Genomic DNA, 26,744 nt, shown 5'->3' on the forward strand with positions numbered 1-26,744 from the left:
AACGAGACCCCACACGGCTTGGCAAGGAACTCTTCTTGCCTTACATGAGATGTCCATACTGATATAGTGTTTCCTGACATTAAGTATAATAAAGTAGCTGGAAGAAAACAGCAAAGGCTTCTGTGCTGAAAATATGTGAACGTCTCAGATTCCTGAGGTTTCCTCAAGTTCAGCCTTCGGTTCCTCCCAAGTCAATTCTATTTACCTTGAGCAGTTCCAGAGAATGGAACCAGTTTTATGGAGCATATTACCAATGTCTATCACCACAAAGGGTTACCGGACAACCAGTGAGAAGAATCCTCCCAACTCCTCCAGGAGCTGCCCCACTTGGCCAATTCCTGGTGGGTTCTGGTTCATAACTTTCCCCCTCAAGGACAACTAAGGCCTAAACATTTTGTCGTTACAGCCATTTATTGATCCATGACTCGTGCCCCTTAATTATCCTGTCATAACTCATCAATATCTCAACTACAGAAGAAATCATCCCTCAAAGTTTACCTTGGTTATCCACCAAACTGGTGCCTCCAACCCAATACCCCACAGGATCAATGAATCTAAGAACTTCGATATCTGGGCCTGGGGAAGGGGGCCTGTCTTTAAAGGGGTAGTCCAGTGGTGAAAAACGTATCCCCTATCCTAAGGATAGGGGATAAGTTTGAGATCGCAAGGGGTCTGACCGCTGGGAACCCCTGCGATCTCTCTGTACAGGGGCCGGGCTCTCCGGCCAGATATCGGGTTTCGAATCCCGCACGAAGCGGCGGCTGACACGCCCCCTCAATACATCGCTATGGCAGAGCCGGAGATTGCCGAAGGCAGCGCTCCGGCTCTGCCATAGAGTTGTATTAAAGGGGCATGTCGGCCGCCGCTTCGTGCGGGGGTCGACACGCCCCCTTCGCGCGGGCTGCCGGGGCCCCGTACAGGAGATCGCGGGGGGCCCCAGCGGTCGGACCCCCCGCGATCTGCAACTTATCCCCTATCCTTAGGATAGGGGATAAGTTGTTCACCACTTGTTCACTACTGGACTACTCCTTTAAAGGGGTACTCCATTGCTAGAAATTTTATCCCCTATCCAAAGATTAGGAAATAAGATGTCTGATCGCTGGGGGGGTCCTGTCGCTGGGACTCCTCGCGATCTCCGAGCGGGCACCTGTGGTCGCGACATCACACCACTCCCCCTTGTGATGTCACGTCACACCACGCCCCCTCCATTCATGTCTATGGGAGGGGGCGTGGAGGGGGTGTGGTGTGACATCGTGACCACAGGTCCCCGCACAGAGATTGCGAGGGGTCCCAGCGGCAGGACCCCCCCCAGCGAACAGACATCCTATCTCCTAATCTTTGGATAATGTTCAGAACGCCAGGTGCCCTCACAGAAATGGGAGGTGGGTGTCCCATCGTTCAGATGTCTTATCCCCTTTCCTTTGGATAGGGGATAAGATGTCTAGCAATGGAGTACCCCTTTAAGCTGCCGTTCCCAGACCTGTTACCCTAATTATGGAGCAGGTAATTCCATCCATATTGACAATGGTCTCATATGACCAATTAGGTCAACTAGACAACATTTCGGTGAAATTTTCTTTGTAGAGCCTAGTCTAGAGTTGTGGGGACTCAATAATTACTGCGAAGCAAGGACATACATATTATAAAGGGAGGCCATGTAGCTTTGGGGGTCCTTGGAAAGAGGGGACAATCCTTTGTTGGTTTCATCACTTTTTCTACTGGGTGGGAGAAGATGTGAAACATCCCCCTCCCCAGAGGAATAAGGCTGGGTTCACACCACGTTTTTGTCATACTGTTTCCAATCAGTTTTTCTAAAGAGAATCGTATGGCAAAAAAACGGATGGAACAGTATGGGAAAAAGTAAACCGTATACTGTTTTTAAAAGTGCATACGGTTCCATCCATTTTTGTTTTGAAAATGTTGTCCATTTTTAACGGGAGGGGTGTTGGGTGGGGACTTTAGGATGCAAATGCGCATGTACAAAGTAAAAACCAAATACGGTTTCCCGTATGGAACCGTATACATGTGCATTTCCCATTGACGTCCATGTTAAAAAAAACTTATGCGGTTGACCACGGTTTTGTCTCCGGTTTAAAAACCGTACTGCAACCGCAGATGTTTTTTTTTTAACATGGATGTCAATGGGAAACGCACATGTATACGGTTCCATACGGGAAACCGTATTTGGTTTTTACTTTGCACATGCGCATTTGCATCCTAAAGTCCCCACCCAACACCCCTCCCATTAAAAATGGACAAAATTATCAAAAACGTATTTATTTTTTTTATATAAAAACAGACGGAACTGTATACACTTTAAAAAACAGTATACAGTTTAAAAATGGACAAAATTATCAAAAACGTATGTTTTTTTTATTATATAAAAACGGACTGAACTGTATACACTTTAAAAAACAGTATACGGTTTAAAAACGCATACGGTTTACTTTTTCCCCATACTGTTCCATCAGTTTTTTGCCCTACGGTTTTCATTAGAAAAACTGATTGAAAACAGTATGGCAAAAACGTGATGTGAACCCAGCCTTAGGCTGGGTTCACACCACGGTTTTCCACTAAAAAACGTATGGCAAATGGCAAATATGGCGTATACGGTTCCAAAACGTAAGTACGGTTCTATCTGTTTGCATCTGTTTTTGCCAACGGTTTTGCTATTTTGTTGGAATTAGTTTTCCAGCAATTTAATAAAGTTACTATTGTTCTATTGAAATTCCTTCTGCGCATGTGTCAACTCCAAAAACGGATTCGAAAAACCGTGTGCAACCGTATTCTGAAATTCTGTGCACGGTTCTCATAGACAACAATGTTAAAAGAACCGCATACGGTTCGCATACGGTTTTCCAACCGGAGGCAAAAACGTGGTCGACAGCGTTTTTGCCTACGGTTGAAAAATCGTCAAAACCGTATCCGAGGCAAAACAGATGCAACCGTACACAACATTTGGAATACGGTTTACAATGCATTCTCTAGGCATATGGTCTTGGATACGGTCGTATACTTTTTTTGCGGAAAACCGTGTACGGTTACCGTATTTGAAAATCGTAGTGTGAACCCAGCCTTACATGATTAGCCAACAAGGTGGATGGGGAACTACCCCAAATGTTATGAAGGGGGAATACCATGGTCCAAACCCTATTTTTCTTATTAAAATGAACAACTCGTAAGTAACATTCCAAGAAACACATTTTTTGGCTTCTCCTATGATCTAGAACACAAAGGGGCCAAGGCTTACACCGCCCTACGCCAAAATGCGCATTAACACTGAATTTCTAATAACTATAACAAAAAACACCAAGGCATGTGCCACATGGTTTTACAGCCAACGCTTTGTTCTTAGCGGCACCTAGGGGCGCCACCTTTCTTGCAAAAAAATAAATTTAAAAAATACCGGCCATGCTAATTTGCATAATTAATTATATATGCGTAACATCACAGGATACACATTGCAGGGGAAATTTTTTCCTATTCTGACTCCTATAACCTTTTTATTTCTCCTCATACGGGGCTCATTTTTGCGCCCCGATCTGTAGTTTTTAAAGGGGTACTCCGGTGAAAAACTTTTTTTTTTTTTTTTTTTTTTTATCAACTGGTGCCAGAAAGTTAAACAGAATTGTAAATGACTTCTATTAAAAAATCTTAATCCTTCCAGTACTTTTTAGCTGCTGAATACTAAAAGAGGAAATTATTTTCTTTTTGGAATCACCAGCACAGTGCTCTCTGCTGACATCATGAGCACAGAGCTCTCTGCTGACATCATGAGCACAGAGCTCTCTGCTGACATCACGAGCACAGTGCTCTCTGCTGACATCTCTGTCCATTTTAAGAACTGTCCAGAGTAGGAGAAAATCCCCATAGCAAACATAGGCTGCTCTGGACAGTTCCTAAAATGGACAGAGATGTCAGCAGAGAGCACTGTGGTCATGATGTCAGCAGAGAGCCCTGTGTTCCAAAAAGAAAATAATTTCCTATGTAGTATTCAGCAGCTAATAAGTACTGGTAGGATTAAGATTTTTTTTAATAGAAGTAGTTTACAAATCTGTTTAACTTTCTGGCACCAGTTGATTTAAAAAAAAAAAAAAATTTCCACCGGAGTACCCCTTTAACAGTAACATTTTCGTTTTGATGTGACTTTTTGAACCTTTTTGTTTTATTCATTTCGGGAGTGGCAATTAGTTACTAACTACAACTCCCAGCATGCCCTGACACAGCCTGTGGTTCAGCAGCTGCCCCAAATGAAAACTACAACTCCCAGCATGTTGGACTATATAGTAGTATATAGTATAGGTCAGTGTTTTCCAACCAGGGGTGCCTCCAGCTGTTGCAAAACTACAACTCCCAAACTACAACTCCCAGCTTATCATTGTAGAAGTTTCTCTAGAACCCTTCCAGCACCTTCTCTCCGGGAAGGGAAAAAATCAGATGTAACTCTGACTATGACTGACAGACAGAGGGAGGAGAAGGGGTATACACGGTCACAGATTGTATTTTTAGGTCTGTAACAATCACAAGTAATAAAGTTTCTTCTTGAGAAGAGTCAGAAAGACTTGTAAAGACTTATAGGCCATTTATGCTCTACTGGGAATCATAGGAAAAGGAATAAGAAAGCTGCTCTCTCACACCACCTTTTCAGGTCACTTTCCCTTGAAGTCAGTGTTTTACTTCAACTAGGAGCCTTAGAACATGACTGGGAATTTATGCCAAGCTAGACACCTCTCCACCCAGACGAGAGGTAATAATCCTAAAACAGCAGTCTACAGATGGGTATTTTTTCCTTCTGGAGAGATTTCTGGCTCAGTAGCATACATCCTCAGTCTTGTTCTAAGGCTTCTAACTGGAGTGAAACACTGACTTTAGGGAAAGCTACCGGGAAAAGGCTGCATGAGAGAAGTGCTTTGCATATCCCTTCAATCACAAGCTACTTACTCTGTGACTGACAGGGAGGAGGAAGGGAATGAAACCCATCCCAGGGGATACAGGATGATGACATGCTGACACTTGGGGTTCATGATAATGACACTTGGGGTGCAGGATAATAACACTTGGGGTACAGGATAATGACACTTGGGGTGCAGGATAATAACACTTAGGGTACAGGATAATGACACTTGGGGTGCAGGATAATAACACTTGGGGTACAGGATAATGACACTTGGGGTACAGGATAATGACACTTGGGGTGCAGGATAATAACACTTGGGGTACAGGATAATGACACTTGGGGTACAGGATGATAACACTTGGGGTACAGGATGATAACACTTGGGGTACAGGATGATAACACTTGGGGTGCAGGATAATAACACTTGGGGTACAGGATAATAACACTTGGGGTGCAGGATAATGACACTTGGGGTGCAGGATGATAACACTTGGGGTACAGGATAATGACACTTGGGGTACAGGATAATAACACTTGGGGTACAGGATAATAACACTTGGGGTACAGGATAATGACACTTGGGGTACAGGATGATAACACTTGGGGTTCATGATAATGACACTTGGGGTACAGGATGATAACACTTGGGGTACAGGATAATAAAACTTGGGGTACAGGATAATGACACTTGGGGTACAGGATGATAACACTTGGGGTACAGGATGATAACACTTGGGGTACAGGATAATAACACTTGGGGTACAGGATGATAACACTTGGGGTACAGGATGATAACACTTGGGGTACAGGATGATGACACTTGGGGTAAAGGATGATAACACTTGGGGTACAGGATGATAACACTTGGGGTAAAGGATGATAACACTTGGGGTACAGGATGATAACACTTGGGGTACAGGATGATAACACTTGGGGTACAGGATGATAACACTTGGGGTAAAGGATGATAACACTTGGGGTACAGGATGATAACACTTGGGGTACAGGATAATAACACTTGGGGTACAGGATAATAACACTTGGGGTACAGGATAATAACACTTGGGGTAGAGGATAATGACACTTGGGGTACAGGATGATAACACTTGGGGTACAGGTTTATAACACTTGGGGTACAGGATAATAACACTTGGGGTACAGGATAATAACACTGGGGGTAAAGGATGATAACATTTGGGGTACAGGATTATAACACTTGGGGTACAGGATGATAACACTTGGGGTACAGGATAATGACACTTGGGGTACAGGATAATAACACTTGGAGTACAGGATGATAACATTTGGGGTACAGGATGATAACACTTGGGGTACAGGATGATAACATTTGGGGTACAGGATGATAACACTTGGGGTACAGGATAATAACACTTGGGGTACAGGATGATAACACTCGGGGTACAGGATAATGACAATTGGGGTAGAGGATGATAACACTTGGGGTAAAGGATAATAACACTTGGGGTACAGGATGATAACACTTGGGGTACAGGATGATAACACTTAGGGTACAGGATAATGACACTTGGGGTACAGGATGATAACACTCGGGGTACAGGATAATAACACTCGGGGTACAGGATAATGACACTTGGGGTACAGGATGATAACACTTGGGGTACAGGATGATAACACTTAGGGTACAGGATAATGACACTTGGGGTACAGGATGATAACACTCGGGGTACAGGATGATAACACTCGGGGTACAGGATAATAACACTCGGGGTACAGGATAATGACACTCGGGGTACAGGATAATGACACTCGGGGTACAGGATAATAACACTTGGGGTACAGGATGATGACACTTGGGGTACAGGATGATGACACTTGGAGTACAGGATAATAACACTTGGGGTACAGGATGATAACACTTGGGGTACAGGATGATAACATTTGGGGTACAGGATGATAACACTTGGGGTACAGGATGATGACACTTGGGGTACAGGATAATAACACTTGGGGTACAGGATAATAACACTCGGGGTACAGGATGATAACACTTGGGGTACAGGATAATAACACTTGGGGTACAGGATGATAACACTTGGGGTACAGGATAGTGACACTTGGGGTACAGGATGGTGACACTTGGGGTACAGGATGGTGACACTTGGGGTACAGGATGATGACACTTGGGGTACAGGATAATAACACTTGGGGTACAGGATAATAACACTTGGGTTACATGATAATAACACTTGGGGTACAGGATGATAACACTTGGGGTACATGATAATAAAACTTGGGGTACAGGATAATAACACTTGGGGTACAGGATAATAACACTTGGGTTACATTATAATAACACTTGGGGTACATGCTGATAACACTTGGGGTACAGGACGATAACACTTGGGGTACAGGACGATAACACTTGGCGTACAGGATGATAACACTAACACTTGGGGTACAGGATAATAACACTTGGGGTACAGGATAACACTTGGCGTACAGGATGATAACACTAACACTTGGGGTACAGGATAATAACACTTGGGGTACAGGATAATAACACTTGGGGTACAGGATAATAACACTTGGGGTACAGGATAATAACACTTGGGGTAAAGGATGGTAATACTCCGGGTACAGGATGATGACACTTGGGGTACAGGATAATAACACTTGGGGTACAGGATAATAACACTTGGGGTACAGGATAATAACACTGGGGGTAAAGGATGATAATACTTGGGGTACAGGATGATAACGCTTGGGGTACAGGATGATAACACTTGGGGTACAGGATGATAACACTTGGGGTGCAGGATAATAACACTTGGGGTACAGGATAATAACACTGGGGGTAAAGGATGATAATACTTGGGGTACAGGATGATAACACTTGAGGTACAGGATGATAACACTTGGGGTACAGGATAATAACACTTGGGATACAGGATGATGACACTTGGGGTACAGGATGATAACACTTGGGGTACAGGATGATAACACTTGGGGTACAGGATGATAACACTTGGGGTACCGGATAATGACACTTGGAGTACAGGATGATGACACTTGGGGTACAGGATGATGACACTTGGGGTACAGGATAATAACACTTGGGGTACCGGATAATGACACTTGGAGTACAGGATGATGACACTTGGGGTACAGGATGATGACACTTGGGGTACAGGATAATAACACTTGGGGTACCGGATAATGACACTTTGGGTACAGGATAATAACACTTGGGGTACAGGATGATGACACTTGGGGTACAGGATGATAACACTTGGGGTACAGGATGATAACACTTGGGGTACAGGATAATAACACTTGGGGTACAGGATAATAACACTTGGGATACAGGATGATAACACTTGGGGTACAGGATGATGACACTTGGGGTACAGGATGATGACACTTGGGGTACAGGATGATGACACTTGGGGTAAAGGATGATGACACTTGGAGTACAGGATAATAACACTTGGGGTACAGGATAATGACACTTGGAGTACAGGATGATAACACTTGGGGTGCAGGATGATGACACTTGGGGTACAGGATGATAACACTTGGGGTACAGGATAATGACACTTGGGGTACAGGATAATGACACTTGGGGTACAGGATAATGACACTTGGGGTACAGGATGATAACATTTGGGGTACAGGATAATAACACTTGGGGTACAGGATAATAACACTTGGGGTACAGGATAATAACACTGGGGTAAAGGATGATAATACTTGGGGTACAGGATGATAACACTTGGGGTACAGGATAATAACACTTGGGGTACAGGATAATAACACTTGGGGTACAGGATGATAACACTTGGGATACAGGATAATAACACTGGGGGTAAAGGATGATAATACTTGGGGTACACGATGAGAACACTTGGGGTACAGGATGATGACACTTGGGGTACAGGATGATAACACTGGGGGTAAAGGATGATAATACTTGGGGTACACGATGAGAACACTTGGGGTACAGGATGATAACACTTGGGGTACAGGATAATAACACTTGGGGTACAGGATGATAACACTTGGGGTACAGGATAATAACACTTGGGGTACAGGATGATAACACTTGGGGTACAGGATGATAACACTTGGGGTACAGGATAATAACACTTGGGGTACAGGATGATAACACTTGGGTACAGGATAACACTCGGGGTACAGGATAATAACACTTGGGGTACAGGATAATAACACTTGGGGTACAGGATAATAACACTTGGGGTACAGGATAATAACACTAGGGGTACAGGATAATAACACTTGGGGTACAGGATAACACTTGGGGTACAGAATGATAACACTTGGGGTACATGATAATAACACTTGGGATACAGAATGATAACACTTGGGCTACAGGACGATAACACTTGGGGTGCAGGATAATAACACTTGGGGTACAGGACGATAACACTTGGGGTACAGGATGATAACACTTGGGGTACAGGATGATAACACTTGGCGTACAGGATAATAACACTTGGGGTACAGGATAATAACACGTGGGGTACAGGATAATAACACTTGGGGTACAGGATGATGACACTTGGGGTACAGGATGATAACACTTGGGGTACAGGATAATAACACTTGGGGTACAGGATGATAACACTTGGGGTACAGGATGATAACACTTGGGGTAAAGGATGATAACACTTGGGGTACAGGATGATGACACTTGGGGTACAGGATAATAACACTTGGGGTACAGGATAACACTTGGGGTACAGGATAACACTTGGGGTACATATAATCTCTCACATATACTCTCTCACATATAATCTCTCACATATAATCTATCTCACATATAATCTCTCACATATAATCTCTCACATATGATCTCTCACATATAATCTCTCACATATAATATCTCACATATACTCTCTCACATATAATCTCTCACATATAATCTCTCACATATAATCTCTCACATATAATATCTCACATATAATCTCTCACATATAATCTCTCACATATAATCTCTCACATATACTCTCTCACATATAATCTCTCACATATAATATCTCACATATAATATCTCACATATAATCTCTCACATATAATCTCTCACATATAATCTCTCACATATACTCTCTCACATATACTCTCTCACATATAATCTCTCACATATAATCTCTCACATATACTCTCTCACATATACTCTCTCACATATACTCTCTCACATATACTCTCTCACATATACTCTCTCACATATAATCTCTCACATATACTCTCTCACATATAATATCTCACATATACTCTCACATATAATCTCTCACATATACTCTCTCACATATACTCTCTCACATATACTCTCTCACATATACTCTCTCACATATAATCTCTCACATATACTCTCTCACATATAATCTCTCTCACATATACTCTCTCACATATACTCTCTCACATATACTCTCTCACATATAATCTCTCACATATACTCTCTCACATATAATCTCTCACATATAATCTCTCACATATACTCTCTCACATATACTCTCTCACATATACTCTCTCACATATAATCTCTCACATATACTCTCTCACATATACTCTCTCTCACATATACTCTCTCACATATACTCTCTCACATATACTCTCTCACATATAATCTCTCACATATAATCTCTCACATATACTCTCTCACATATAATCTCTCACATATAATCTCTCACATATAATCTCTCACATATACTCTCTCACATATACTCTCTCACATATACTCTCTCACATATAATCTCTCACATATAATCTCTCACATATAATCTCTCACATATACTCTCTCACATATACTCTCTCACATATACTCTCTCACATATAATCTCTCACATATACTCTCTCACATATACTCTCTCACATATAATATCTCACATATAATCTCTCACATATAATCTCTCACATATACTCTCTCACATATAATCTCTCACATATAATCTCTCACATATACTCTCTCACATATAATCTCTCACATATACTCTCTCACATATAATCTCTCACATATACTCTCTCACATATACTCTCTCACATATAATATCTCACATATAATCTCTCACATATACTCTCTCACATATAATCTCTCACATATAATCTCTCACATATAATCTCTCACATATAATATCTCACATATAATCTCTCACATATAATCTCTCACATATACTCTCTCACATATACTCTCTCACATATACTCTCTCACATATAATCTCTCACATATCATCTCTCACATATCATCTCTCACATATACTCTCTCACATATAATCTCTCACATATAATCTCTCACATATAATCTCTCACATATACTCTCTCACATATAATCTCTCACATATAATCTCTCACATATACTCTCTCACATATACTCTCTCACATATACTCTCTCACATATACTCTCTCACATATAATCTCTCACATATAATATCTCACATATAATATCTCACATATAATCTCTCACATATAATCTCTCACATATAATCTCTCACATATACTCTCTCACATATACTCTCTCACATATAATCTCTCACATATACTCTCTCACATATACTCTCTCACATATACTCTCTCACATATACTCTCTCACATATACTCTCACATATACTCTCACATATAATCTCTCACATATACTCTCACATATAATCTCTCACATATCATCTCTCACATATAATCTCTCACATATACTCTCTCACATATAATCTCTCACATATAATCTCTCACATATAATCTCTCACATATACTCTCTCACATATAATCTCTCACATATAATCTCTCACATATAATCTCTCACATATAATCTCTCACATATACTCTCTCACATATAATCTCTCACATATAATCTCTCACATATAATCTCTCACACATATAATCTCTCACATATAATATCTCACATATACTCTCTCACATATAATCTCTCACATATAGTCTCTCACATATAATCTCTCACATATAATCTCTCACATATAATCTCTCACATATAATCTCTCACATATAATCTCTCACATATAATCTCTCACATATGATCTCTCACATATGATCTCTCACATATACTCTCTCACATATAATCTCTCACATATACTCTCTCACATATAATCTCTCACATATAATCTCTCACATATAATCTCTCACATATAATCTCTCACATATAATATCTCACATATAATCTCTCACATATATACTCTCACATATAATCTCTCACATATACTCTCTCACATATAATCTCTCACATATACTCTCTCACATATAATATCTCACATATAATCTCTCACATACTCTCTCACATATACTCTCTCACATATACTCTCTCACATATACACTCTCACATATACTCTCTCACATATAATCTCTCACATACTCTCTCACATATAATCTCTCACATATAATATCTCACATATAATCTCTCACATATACTCTCACATACACTCTCTCACATATAATCTCTCACATATACTCTCTCACATATACTCTCTCACATATACTCTCTCACATATAATCTCTCACATATACTCTCTCACATATAATCTCTCTCACATATAATCTCTCACATATACTCTCTCACATATAATCTCTCACATATACTCTCTCACATATACTCTCTCACATATAATCTCTCACATATACTCTCTCACATATACTCTCTCACATATAATCTCTCACATATACTCTCTCACATATAATCTCTCACATATACTCTCTCACATATACTCTCTCACATATACTCTCTCACATATACTCTCTCACATATAATCTCTCACATATAATCTCTCACATATACTCTCTCACATATACTCTCTCACATATACTCTCACATATAATCTCTCACATATACTCTCACATATATACTCTCACATATAATCTCTCACATATAATCTCTCACATATACTCTCACATATAATCTCTCACATATAATATCTCACATATAATCTCTCACATATACTCTCACATATAATCTCTCACATATAATCTCTCACATATACTCTCACATATAATCTCTCACATATAATCTCTCACATATAATCTCTCACATATAATCTCTCACATATAATCTCTCACATATACTCTCTCACATATACTCTCTCACATATACTCTCACATATAATCTCTCACATATAATCTCTCACATATAATCTCTCACATATACTCTCTCACATATACTCTCACATATAATCTCTCACATATAATCTCTCACATATAATATCTCACATATAATCTCTCTCACATATAATCTCTCACATATAATCTCTCACATATAATCTCTCACATATAATCTCTCACATATAATCTCTCACATATAATCTCTCACATATACTCTCTCACATATAATCTCTCACATATACTCTCTCACATATACTCTCACATATAATCTCTCACATATAATCTATCTCACATATAATCTCTCACATATAATCTCTCACATATAATCTCTCACATATAATCTCTTAACACTAATCTATATATTTGTAGTCACTAAATGGAAATATTTACATAGCTGAAAAATACTATATATTTGTAATACTTCTCACAGCTGAGGGTCTGTTACAATTGCACTTATCCCCGACAAACCCCTGGAAACTGAACTGCCTAGAATACATTTTCCTTTTACTGCCTTACATTGTGACAAACTTTTATAACAGGGGAGACATTTATTATGTATTTAGCTCACAGAGCATTATCTAGATTAGATACAATTGTATCACTTCTCAGCTGAGAGCAGGACGAGCTATGTACAATGTATCAGTCTGGAGTCCAGGGTGTTTAGCTCACAGAGCATTATCTAGATTAGATACAATTGTATCACTTCTCAGCTGAGAGCAGGACTAGCTATGTACAATGTATCAGTCTGGAGTCCAGGTTGTTTAGCTCACAGAGCATTGTCTAGACTGGATACAATTGTATCACTTCTCAGCTGAGAGCAGGACTAGCTATGCACAATGTATCAGTCTGGAGTCTGGGATGTTTAGCTCACAGAGCATTGTCTAGACTGGATACAATTGTATCACTTCTCAGCTGAGAGCAGGACGAGCTATGTACAATGTATCAGTCTGGAGTCCAGGATGTTTAGCTCATAGAGCATTGTCTAGACTGGATACAACTGTATCACTTCTCAGCTGAGAGCAGGACGAGCTATGTACAACGTATCAGTCTGGAGTCCAGGATGTTTAGCTCACAGAGCATTGTCTAGACTGGATACAACTGTATCACTTCTCAGCTGAGAGCAGGACTAGCTATGTACAATGTATCAGTCTGGAGTCCAGGATGTTTAGCTCACAGAGCATTGTCTAGACTGGATACAATTATATCACTTCTCAGCTGAGAACAGGACTAGCTATGTACAATGTATCAGTCTGGAGTCCAGGATGTTTAGCTCACAGAGCATTGTCTAGACTGGATACAATTGTATCACTTCTCATCTGAGAGCAGCACTAGCTATGTACAATGTATCAGTCTGGAGTCCAGGATGTTTAGCTCATAGAGCATTGTCTAGACTGGATACAACTGTATCACTTCTCAGCTGAGAGCAGGACGAGCTATGTACAATGTATCAGTCTGGAGTGCAGGATGTTTAGCTCACAGAGCATTGTCTAGACTGGATACAATTATATCACTTCTCAGCTGAGAACAGGACGAGCTATGTACAATGTATCAGTCTGGAGTCCAGGATGTTTAGCTCACAGAGCATTGTCTAGACTGGATACAATTGTATCACTTCTCAGCTGAGAGCAGGACGAGCTATGTACAATGTATCAGTCTGGAGTACAGGATGTTTAGCTCACAGAGCATTGTCTAGACTGGATACAATTATATCACTTCTCAGCTGAGAACAGGACTAGCTATGTACAATGTATCAGTCTGGAGTCCAGGATGTTTAGCTCACAGAGCATTGTCTAGACTGGATACAATTGTATCACTTCTCAGCTGAGAGCAGGACTAGCTATGCACAATGTATCAGTTCGTAGTCCAGGATGTTTAGCTCACAGAGCATTGTCTAGACTGGATAAAATTGCAACAAACCCTCAGCTGAGAGCATTCTTTTCATTATGCCCAAGATTTTTTAACTCTTCGAAGATTGTGGTGTCCTTCTACAATTATGCAGAAAACTGTCATGCATTCCTGTGTACGTGACACATTACAAATGAATCCATGCTACATCAGTAATAGATCTAACTAATTCCATCTCAATAATAATAATAATGAAATTGTGCCAGCAGTCCTATGTAAAACCACAGCTACCCCATTGTGATATGATAATAGGTTTTTCTACACCTCACAAGCTCTGTTATGGAATGGAAATATGACTGTGTGTACATAGCCTCAGCGTTAGCCTAGTAATTCTGTCTGCAGTCCTATGTAAAGTCATATGATCTGACCATGAGCTTTACCAAGGGACAACAAACACCTTGCTACACCTGACAATCTCAGCTCTGCTACATTTGTACAGAGTAACTACTCATAGTTTTATTTATGATAATATAGTACGTCTGCCGGCAGTCCTATGTAAAATCCCTGGTCTCACATTGCGACATAATCATAGGACAAATCCCACCTGGCTACACGTGACAAGTTCAACTCTGCTGTGCCGATACACAACGGCTACACATTCTACCTCTTAGTAAGGAAAGGCAGAATGTCTGCAGTCCTATGTAAAATCCAGGTGTCATATTGTGATGGGATAAATACATCGAAAAAATAAAATAAAATCGCTCCAGACAACACACGACGAGCACAGCTCTGCTACATTCATACAGAATATTTACATGTCAGGAAGAATATATGTCAGGAAGTCCACTTGCAGTCCTATGCAAAATCATGTGATTCTGCCAAGGCTCTAACCCCACCTTACTACATCTGACAAGCTCAGCTCTGCTACATTCGTATTACAATTTCTGTCTCTTATGATAACATGTTAGGTTTCTTTGCAGTCCTATGTAAAAAGAAAATAGATATCAAATTGCGACAGGTCATAAATTGCAGCAAAGGAATAATTACACCTGGCTACACGTGACACACTCAGCTCTGCTTTATCCATATGGAATAGCTGCACACTGCCTCTGAGGGGGGATTAGGCAGCAAGTCTACCTGCAGTCCTATGTAAGATCATTTAAAAAGGCCATTAGTAGTGCCAAAGGGTGAAAAAAAACGCACCTGGCTAGCACTAGCTCAGCTCTGCTACATTTGTACAGAATAAATACAAATTCGGTCTCTCACCATAACATATTAGGTGTTGTCTGCAGTCCTATGTAAAACCCCGGATGTCACAGTCATAAGATGCTTTCTTTGAGTCAGGATAATGCAGGAAGTCCACTTGCAGTCCTATGCAAAATCATGTGATTCTGCCAACCCCACCTTTCTACATCTGACAAGCTCAGCTCTGCTACGTCTACATATAGTAAATATAAATTCCGTCTCTTCTCATAACGTTAGGTTTGTCTGCAGTCCCATGCAAAACCAAAAGGTGTCACATTGCGACACAGTTATAAATTGCACCAAAAGGAGAAAAAGGTCTGTGACATCCGTATAGAATATTTACCAACTCTGCTTCTGAGTCAGGATAATGTAGTCTACCTGCAGTCCTATGTAAAAAAATAAAATAAAAATCATATGATATGACCATGAGTTGTGCCAAGGATCTAAGTAAGTGTCTCCCAACCAGGGTGCCTCCAGCTGTTGCAAAACTACAACTCCTAGCATGCCCGGACAGCCGTTGGCTGTGCGGGCATGCTGGGAGTTGTAGTTTTGCAACAGCTGGAGGCACCCTGGTTAAGAAACACTAATCTAAACACACCTTTGTACAGCTCTGCTACATTTGTATGCAGTAACTATAAAATCTTTATTTGATAACATAGCAGGTTTCCCTGCAGTCCTATGCAAAACCCCAGGTATCAAATTGTCAAACAATCACGAGTTGCATCAACAGACTAATCCTACCTGGCTATACCTGACAAGCTCAGCTCTGCTAGATTCGTAAAGAGTAAATACAAATTCTGTCATCTATAACACAGTAGGTGTGTCTGCAGTCCTATGTAAAACCCTAGGTATAACATTGTCATTTGATCGCTGATGAGTTGCAACACAATAATCACACCTGGCGACACGTGACAAGCTCAGCTCTGCTAAATCCACATTGAGTATCTTCACATTCTGAGTCAGGATCATGCCACAAGTCTACCTGCAGTCCTATGTAAAAACCATCTGATAAGTCCAGGAGTCGTGCCAAGGAACTAACCACGCCTTGCTACACCTGACAAGCTCAGCTCTGCTACATTTGTACAGAATAACTACAAATGCTGTCTCTTATGATAACCTATTAGGTGTTGTCTGCAGTCCTATGTAAAACCCCAGATGTCACAGTCATAAGATCAACAGACTAATCACACCTGGCTACATCTGACAAGCTCAGCTCTGCTACATCCACCTAGAATACCTACACATTCTGTCTGTGAATCAGAATAATGCAGTAAATCTGCCTGCAGTCCTATGTAAAAAATCATGTGATATGACCATGAGTTGTGCCAAGGATCTAAGCCAGTGTCTCCCAAGCAGGGTGCCTCCAGCTGTTGCAAAACTACAACTCCTAGCATGCTAGCGGCTGTCCGGACATGCTGGGAGTTGCAGTTTTGCAACAGCTGGAGGCACCCTGGTTGAGAAACACTACTCTAAGCACACCTGGCTCCAGGTAACAAGCTCAGCTCTGCTACATTTACATGTAGTAAATATAAATTCTATCTCTTATGATAGCATAGTAGGTTTATCTGCAGTCCTATGTAAAAACCCCAGATGTAACATTGTGATACATTCAATAATTGAACTATAATAAAAAATAATAATAAAAAATAAAATAAAATAAATAAATGGCACATGGCTTCAGGTGACAATCTCAGCTCTGCTACATCCATACAGAATAGCTGCACCTCTGAGTCAGGATGATGCAGCACGTCTACCTGCAGTCCTATGTAAAAAAAAATCATGTGATATGACCAAGAGTTGGGCCAAGGACACCTGACAACACGTGACAAGTTCAGCTCTGCTACATCAACATAAAATATCTACACCTTCTGCCCCTGAGTCAAGATAATGCAGCAAGTCTACCAGCAGTCCTATGTAAAAATCATGTGTTATGTGTTATCAAGAGTTGTGCCACGGATCAAAGCACACCAGGCCACATCGGACAAGCTCAGCTCTGCTACATTTGCCTTACAATTTCTGTCTCTTATGATAACATGTTAGGTTTGTCTGCAGTCCTATGTAAAAAGAAAATAGATATCAAATTGCGACAGGTCATCAATTGCACCAAAGGAATAATTACACCTGGCTACACTTGACAAGCTCAGCTCTGCTTTATCCATATGGAATAGCTGCACACTGACTCTGAGGGAGTATTATGCAGCAAGTCTACCTGCAGTCCTATGTAAAATAATCTAAAAAGGGCATAAGTGAAGCCAAGGGAAAAAAAACGCACCTGGCTAGCACTAGCTCAGCTCTGCTACATTTGTACAGAGTAAATACAAATTCGGTCTCTCACCATAACATATTAGGTGTTGTCTGCAGTCCTATGTAAAACCCCAGATGTCACAGTCATAAGATCAACAGACTTATCACACCTGGCAACATCTGACAAGCTCAGCTCTGCTACATCCACCTAGAATACCTACACATTCTGTCTGTGAATCAGAATAATGCAGTAAGTCTACCTGCAGTCCTATGTAAAAAACAATCATGTAATATGACCATGAGTTGTTCCAAGGATCTAAGCCAGTGTCTCCCAACCAGGGTGCCTCCAGCTGTTGCAAAACTACAACTCCTAGCATGCCTGGACAGCCAGCAGCTGTCCGGGCATGCTGGGAGTTGTAGTTTTGCAACAGCTGGAGGCTCTCTGGTTGAGAAACACTACTCTAAGCACACCAGGCTCCAGGTAACAAGCTCAGCTCTGCTACATTTACATGTAGTAAATATTAATTCTGTCTCTAGTGATAGCATAGTAGGTTTATCTGCAGTCCTATGTAAAAAAAAAAAAAAAAACAGATGCCACATTGTGATACAATCAATAATTGAAATATAGTAAATAAAAAATAAATAATTTGCACATGTCTTCAGGTGACAATCTCAGCTCTGCTACATCCATACAGAATAGCTGCACACTGCCTCTGAGTCAGGATCATGCAGCAAGTCTACCTGCAGTCCTATGTAAAAAATCATGTGATATGATCATGAGTTGTGCCAAGGATCTAAGCCAGTGTCTCCCAACCAGGGTGCCTCCAGCTGTTGCAAAACTACAACTCCTAGCATGCCCGGACAACTTGCGGCTGTCAGGGCATGTTGGGAGTTGTAGTTTTTCAACAGCTGGAGGCACACTGGTTGAGAAACACTAATCTAAGCCAGTGTCTCCCAAGCCGGGTGCCTCCAGCTGTTGCAAAATTACAACTCCTAGCATGCCAGCGGCTTTCCGGGCATGCTGGGAGTTGTAGTTTTGCAACAGCTGGAGGCACCCTGGTTGAGAAACACTAATCTAAGCACACCTTTGTACAGCTCTGCTACATTTGTATGCAGTAACTATAAAATCTTTATTTTATAACATAGCAGGTTTCCTTGCAGTCCTATGCAAAACCCCAGGTATCAAATTGTCAAATCATCACGAGTTGCATCAACAGACTAATCCTACCTGGCTATACCTGACAAGCTCAGCTCTGCTACATTCGTAAAGAGTAAATACAAATTCTGTCATCTATAACACAGTAGATGTGTCTGCAGTCCTATGTAAAACCCTAGGTATAACATTGTCATTTGATCGTTGATGAGTTGCAACACAATAATCACACCTGGCGACACGTGACAAGCTCAGCTCTGCTAAATCCACATTGAGTATCTTCACATTCTGAGTCAGGATCATGCCACAAGTCTACCTGCAGTCCTATGTAAAAATCATCTGATAAGTCCAGGAGTCGTGCCAAGGAACTAACCACGCCTTGCTACACCTGACAAGCTCAGCTCTGCTACATTTGTACAGAATAACTACAAATGCTGTCTCTTATGATAACCTATTAGGTGTTGTCTGCAGTCCTATGTAAAACTCAAGATGTCACAGTCATAAGATCATGAGTTGTATCAACAGACTAATCCTACCTGGCTACATCTGACAAGCTCAGCTCTGCTACATCCACCTAGAATACCTACACATTCTGTCTGTGAATCAGAATAATGCAGTAAGTCTACCTGCAGTCCTATGTAAAAAAAAAATCATGTGATATGACCATGAGTTGTGCCAAGGATCTAAGCCAGTGTTTCCCAACCAGGGTGCCTCCAGCTGTTGCAAAACTACAACTCCTAGCATGCCCGGACAGCCAGCGGCTGGAAGTTGTAGTTTTGCAACAGCTGGAGGCACACTGGTTGAGAAACACTAATCTAAGCCAGTGTCTCCCAAGCAGGGTGCCTCCAGCTGTTGCAAAACTACAACTCCTAGCATGCCAGCGGCTGTCCGGGTATGCTGGGAGTTGTAGTTTTGCAACAGCTGGAAGCACCCTGGTTGAGAAACACTACTCTAAGCACACCTGGCTCCAGGTGACAAGCTCAGCTCTGCTACATTTACATGGAGTAAATATAAACTCTGTCTCTTATGATAGCATAGTAGGTTTACCTGCAGTCCTATGTAAAAACCTCAGATGTAACATTGCGATACAATCAATAATTGAACTATAATATAAAATAATAAAAAATATAATAAAAATAAATGGCACATGGCTTCAGGTGACCATCTCAGCTCTGCTACATCCATACAGAATAGCTGCACACTGCCTCTGAGTCAGGATAATGCAGCACGTCTATCTGCAGTCCTATGTAAAAATCATGTGATATGACCAAGAGTTGTGCCAAGGATCTAAGCCAGTGTCTTCCAACCAGGGTGCCTCCAGCTGTTGCAAAACTACAACTCCTAGCATGCCCGGACAGCCAGCGGCTGTCCGGGCATGCTGGGAGTTGTAGTTTTGCAACAGCTGGAGGCACCCTGGTTGAGAAACACTTATCTAAGCACACCTGGCTCCAGTAACTATGTTACTATGTAACAAGCTCAGCTCTGCTACATTTACATGGAGTAAATATAAATTCTGTCTCTTATGATAGCATAGTAGGTTTATCTGCAGTCCTATGTAAAACCCCAGATGTCACATTGTGATACAATCAATAATTGAAATATAGTAAAAATAAATAAAAATAAATGGCACATGGCTTCAGGTGACAATCTCAGCTCTGCTACATCCATACAGAATAGCTGCACACTGCCTCTGAGTCAGGATAATGCAGCACGTCTACCTGCAGTCCTATGTAAACATCACGTGATGTGACCATGAGTTGTGCCAAGGATCTAAGCCAGTGTCTTCCAACCAGGGTGCCTCCAGCTGTTGCAAAACTTCAACTCCTAGCATGCCAGCGGCTGTCCGGGCATGCTGGGAGTTGTAGTTTTGCAACAGCTGGAGGCACCCTGGTTGAGAAACACTAATCTAAGCCAGTGTCTCCCAAGCAGGGTGCCTCCAGCTGTTGCAAAACTACAACTCCTAGGATGCCAGCGGCTTTCCGGGCATGCTGGGAGTTGTAGTTTTGCAACAGCTGGAGGCACCCTTGTTGAGAAACCCTAATCTAAGCACACGTGGCTCCAGGTAACAAGCTCAGCTCTGCTACATTTACATGGAGTAAATATAAACTCTGTCTCTTATGATAGCATAGTAGGTTTATCTGCAGTCCTATGTAAAACCCCAGATGTCACATTGTGATACAATCAATAATTGAAATATAATAAAAATAAATGGCACATGGCTTCAGGTGACAATCTCAGCTCTGCTACATCCATACAGAATAGCTGCACACTGCCTCTGAGTCAGGATAATGCAGCAAGTCTACCTGCAGTCCTATGTAAAGATCACGTGATGTGACCATACATTGTGCCAGAGGACAAACTCATCCCTGCCCCCGACCCTCCCCCGCCGGTGCCCGGTCTTACCTGGTGAGAGGTGCCCGGGGGTGAGGGCTGGGCCCCTGGTGCCCTTACCAGTCCTGGCGCCCAGACTGTCTGGATGTCATCGCGGTCCTCAGTCCGGCCGGGCACCGGGTCCCCTCACTGCTCACTATTCCCAGCGCTCAGTGGTCGTGGTGGCGCCCCTGGTGGCTCCCATGTGTACATGCCCTGTGCCCAGGTGCCCACCTGACTCCCGCTCTGTCTGTACAGTCCGATGTCTCCCCTCATAGGTCTGTGTCTGGGCTTCTCCCACAGTGTTGTGCGGCGTCCCTGGAGCTCTGGCTCCCCCTATAGGACACGTCTGGTAGTGTGTGTACCCCTCCTGGATGAATGTGCCCCCACTGTTGTGCCCTTCTTGTTCAGGATACAAGGTCCCTGAGGTTGTGCCCGGGTGGTGATCGGATCAGTGATGGTTGTGTCTGTGGCACTGCTGTGTGTGGATATGTATACATCAGTGGGCATGTGCCTGGCATGGGCTGAGGGGTCCCCTGGGGCTCCCTGGGGCTCCTCTGATGTTATTCATACATCTCATTAGATTTTGGGGGCCTCTGGTTGCTGTGGGGTGCTTTGGTCTCCACTATCTATACATCTATGTGTGGGTATGTATTTATGTACAGTATGTGTCTGTGTGTATTTATGTACAGTGTCTGTGTGTATGTATGTACAGTATGTGTATTTATGTACAGTATGTGTCTGTGTATGTATTTATGTACAGTATGTGTCTGTGTGTATGTATGTACAGTATGTGTCTGTGTGTATGTATGTACAGTATGTGTCTGTGTGTATGTATGTTCAGTATGTGTCTGTATTAATGTACATTATGTGTGTATGTATGTACAGTGTGTCTGTGTGTATGTATGTACAGTATGTGTCTGTGTGTATGTATGTACAGTATGTGTGTGTATGTATTTATGTACAGTATGTGTCTGTGTGTATGTATGTACAGTATGTGTCTGTGTGTATGTATGTACAGTATGTGTCTGTGTGTATGTATGTTCAGTATGTGTCTGTATTAATGTACAGTATGTGTGTATGTATGTACAGTATGTGTCTGTGTGTATGTATGTACAGTATGTGTATTTATGTACATTATGTGTCTGTGTGTATGTATGTACAGTATGTGTCTGTATTAATGTACATTATGTGTGTATGTATGTACAGTATGTGTCTGTGTATGTATTTATGTACAGTATGTGTCTGTGTGTATGTATGTTCAGTATGTGTCTGTGTATGTATGTACAGTATGTGTCTGTATGTATTAATGTACATTATGTGTGTATGTATGTACAGTATGTGTATTTATGTACAGTATGTGTCTGTGTGTATGTATGTACAGTATGTGTATGTATGTACACTATGTGTCTGTGTGTGTATGTATGTACAGTATGTGTATTTATGTACAGTATGTATCTGTGTGTATGTATGTACACTATGTGTCTGTGTGTGTATGTATGTACAGTATGTGTATTTATGTACAGTATGTGTCTGTATGTATTAATGTACATTATGTGTGTATGTATGTACAGTATGTGTATGTATGTACAGTATGTGTCTGTGTATGTATGTACAGTATGTGTCTGTATGTATTAATGTACATTATGTGTGTATGTAGGTACAGTATGTGTATTTATGTACAGTGTCTGTGTGTATGTATGTACAGTATGTGTATTTATGTACAGTATGTGTCTGTATGTATTAATGTACATTATGTGTGTATGTACAGTATGTGTCTGTGTGTATGTATGTTCAGTATGTGTCTGTGTGTATGTATGTACATTATGTGTATGTATGTTCAGTATGTGTCTGTGTGTATTTATGTACAGTATGTATCTGTGTGTATGTATGTACAGTATGTGTATGTATGTACACTATGTGTCTGTGTGTGTGTATGTATGTACAGTATGTGTATTTATGTACAGTATGTATCTGTGTGTATGTATGTACAGTATGTGTATTTATGTACAGTATGTGTCTGTATGTATTAATGTACATTATGTGTGTATGTATGTACAGTATGTGTCTGTGTATATGTATGTTCAGTATGTGTCTGTGTGTATGTATGTACAGTATGTGTATGTATGTTCAGTATGTGTCTGTGTGTATGTATGTACAGTATGTGTATTTATGTACAGTATGTATCTGTGTGTATGTATGTACATTATGTGTATGTATGTACACTATGTGTCTGTGTGTGTGTATGTATGTACAGTATGTGTATTTATGTACAGTATGTATCTGTGTGTATGTATGTACAGTATGTGTATGTATGTACACTATGTGTCTGTGTGTGTATGTATGTATGTACAGTATGTGTATTTATGTACAGTATGTGTCTGTATGTATTAATGTACATTATGTGTGTATGTATGTACAGTATGTGTATGTATGTACAGTATGTGTCTGTGTATGTATGTACAGTATGTCTGTATGTATTAATGTACATTATGTGTGTATGTAGGTACAGTATGTGTATTTATGTACAGTGTCTGTGTGTATGTATGTACAGTATGTGTATGTATGTACAGTATGTGTATGTGTGTATGTAAGTACAGTATGTGTCTCTGTGTATGTACAGTATGTGTCTGTATGTATTAATGTACATTATGTGTGTATGTATGTACAGTATGTGTGTGTATGTATGTACAGTATGTGTATGTATGTACAGTATGTGTATGTACAGTATGTGTCTGTGTGTATGTATGTACAGTATGTGTCTGTGTGTATGTAGGTACAGTATGTGTATTTATGTAGAGTATGTGTCTGTGTGTATGTATGTAGAGTATATGTCTGTGTGTATGTATGTACAGTATGTGTATTTATGTACAGTATGTGTCTGTGTGTATGCATGTACAGTATGTGTCTGTGTGTATGTATGTACAGTATGTGTCTGTGTGTATGTATGTACAGCATGTGTATTTATGTACAGTATGTGTCTGTGTGTATGTATGTACAGTATGTGTATGTATGTACAGTATGTGTCTGTGTGTATGTATATACAGTATGTGTATTTATGTACAGTATGTGTCTGTGTATGTATGTACAGTATGTGTCTGTATGTATTAATGTACATTGTGTGTATGTATGTACAGTATGTGTCTGTTTGTGTGTATGTATGTACAGTATGTGTCTGTGTGGGTGTATGTATGTACAGTATGCGTGTTTATGTACAGTATGTATCTGTGTGTATTTATGTACAGTATGTATGTCTGTGTGTATGTATGTACAGTATGTGTATTTATGTACAGTATGTGTCTGTGTGTATTTATGTACAGTATGTATGTCTGTGTGTATGTATGTATGTACAGTATGTGTATTTATGTACAGTATGTGTCTGTGTGGGTGTATGTATGTACAGTATGTGTATTTATGTACAGTATGTGTCTGTGTGTATTTATGTACAGTATGTATGTCTGTGTGTATGTATGTACAGTATGTGTATTTATGCACAGTATGTGTCTGTGTGTATTTATGTCCGTGTGTATGTATGTACAGTATGTGTCTGTGTGTATTTATGTACAGTATGTGTATGTATGTACAGTATGTGTCTGTGTGTATGTATGTATGTACAGTATGTATCTCTGTGTATGTACAGTATGTGTGTGTATGTATTTATGTACATTATGTGTATTTATGTACAGTATGGGGGAGATTTATTAAAACCTGTCTAGAGGGAATGTTGTTGAGTTGCCCATAGCAACCAATCAGATCACTGCTTTCATTTTTGAAAAGGCCTGTGAAAAATGAAAGCAGTGATCTGATTGGTTGCTATGGGCAACTCAACAACATTCCCTCTAGACAGGTTTTGATAAATCTATCCCTATGTGTGTATGTATGTACAGTGTGTATTTATGTACAGTATGTGTATGTATATACAGTGTGTATTTATGTACAGTATGTGTATGTATGTACAGTGTGTATTTATGTACAGTATGTGTATGTATGTACAGTGTGTATTTATGTACAGTATGTGTATGTATGTACAGTGTGTATTTATGTACAGTATGTGTATGTATGTACAGTGTGTATTTATGTACAGTATGTGTATGTATGTACAGTGTGTATTTATGTACAGTATGTGTATGTATGTCTGTGTGTATTTATGTACAGTATGTGTATGTACAGTATGTCTGTGTGTATTAATGTACAGTATGGGGGGAGATTTACCAAAACCTGTCCAGAGAAACAATTGCTGAGTTGCCCATAGCAACCAATCAGATCGCTTCTTTCATTTTTTGAAAGGCCTCTAAAAAAGGAAAGAAACAATCTGATTGGTTGCTATGAGCAACTGGGCAACTTTTCATCTGGACAGGTTTTGATAACTCTCCCCCTATGTGTCTGTGTATATTTATGTACAGTTTTTTTCTGTGTGTATGTACAGTATGTGTTTATGTATGTACAGTATGTATCTGTGTGTATGTATGTACAGTATGTGTTTATGTATGTACAGTATGTATCTGTGTGTGTGTATGTATGTACAGTATGTGTATTTATGTACAGTATGTGTCTGTGTGTAGGTATGTACAGTATGTGTGTATGTATGTACAGTATGTGTATGTACAGTATGTATCTGTGTGTATGTATGTACAGTATGTGTATGTATGTACAGTATGTGTATGTACAGTATGTATCTGTTTGTATGTATGTACAGTATGTATCTGTATGTATGTACAGTATGTGTATGTACAGTATATATATGTTTGTATGTATGTACAGTATGTATCTGTATGTATGTATGTATGTACAGTATGTGTATGTATGTACAGTATGTGTATGTACAGTATGTATCTGTGTGTATGTATGTATGTATGTATGTACAGTATGTGTTTGTGCAGTATGTGTCTGTGTATG

General features: G+C 40.4%; 1 protein-coding gene across 2 annotated transcripts in view; it reads right to left on the reverse strand.

The window, feature by feature from the left end:
• Window positions 1-22,148, reverse strand: part of NCOA1 (nuclear receptor coactivator 1) — a 554,024-nt gene extending 531,876 nt beyond the window's left edge. For both annotated transcript variants that reach the window (XM_056563793.1, XM_056563794.1), the window contains exon 1: window positions 21,882-22,148. The gene's annotated coding sequence lies outside the window, so the exon portion shown is untranslated. The remainder of the gene's footprint in view (window positions 1-21,881) is intronic.
• Window positions 22,149-26,744: the final 4,596 nt, after the last annotated feature.

This window comes from Hyla sarda, chromosome 3 (assembly GCF_029499605.1).
Source record: "Hyla sarda isolate aHylSar1 chromosome 3, aHylSar1.hap1, whole genome shotgun sequence".
In the NCBI taxonomy this organism is placed as follows: domain Eukaryota; kingdom Metazoa; phylum Chordata; class Amphibia; order Anura; family Hylidae; genus Hyla; species Hyla sarda.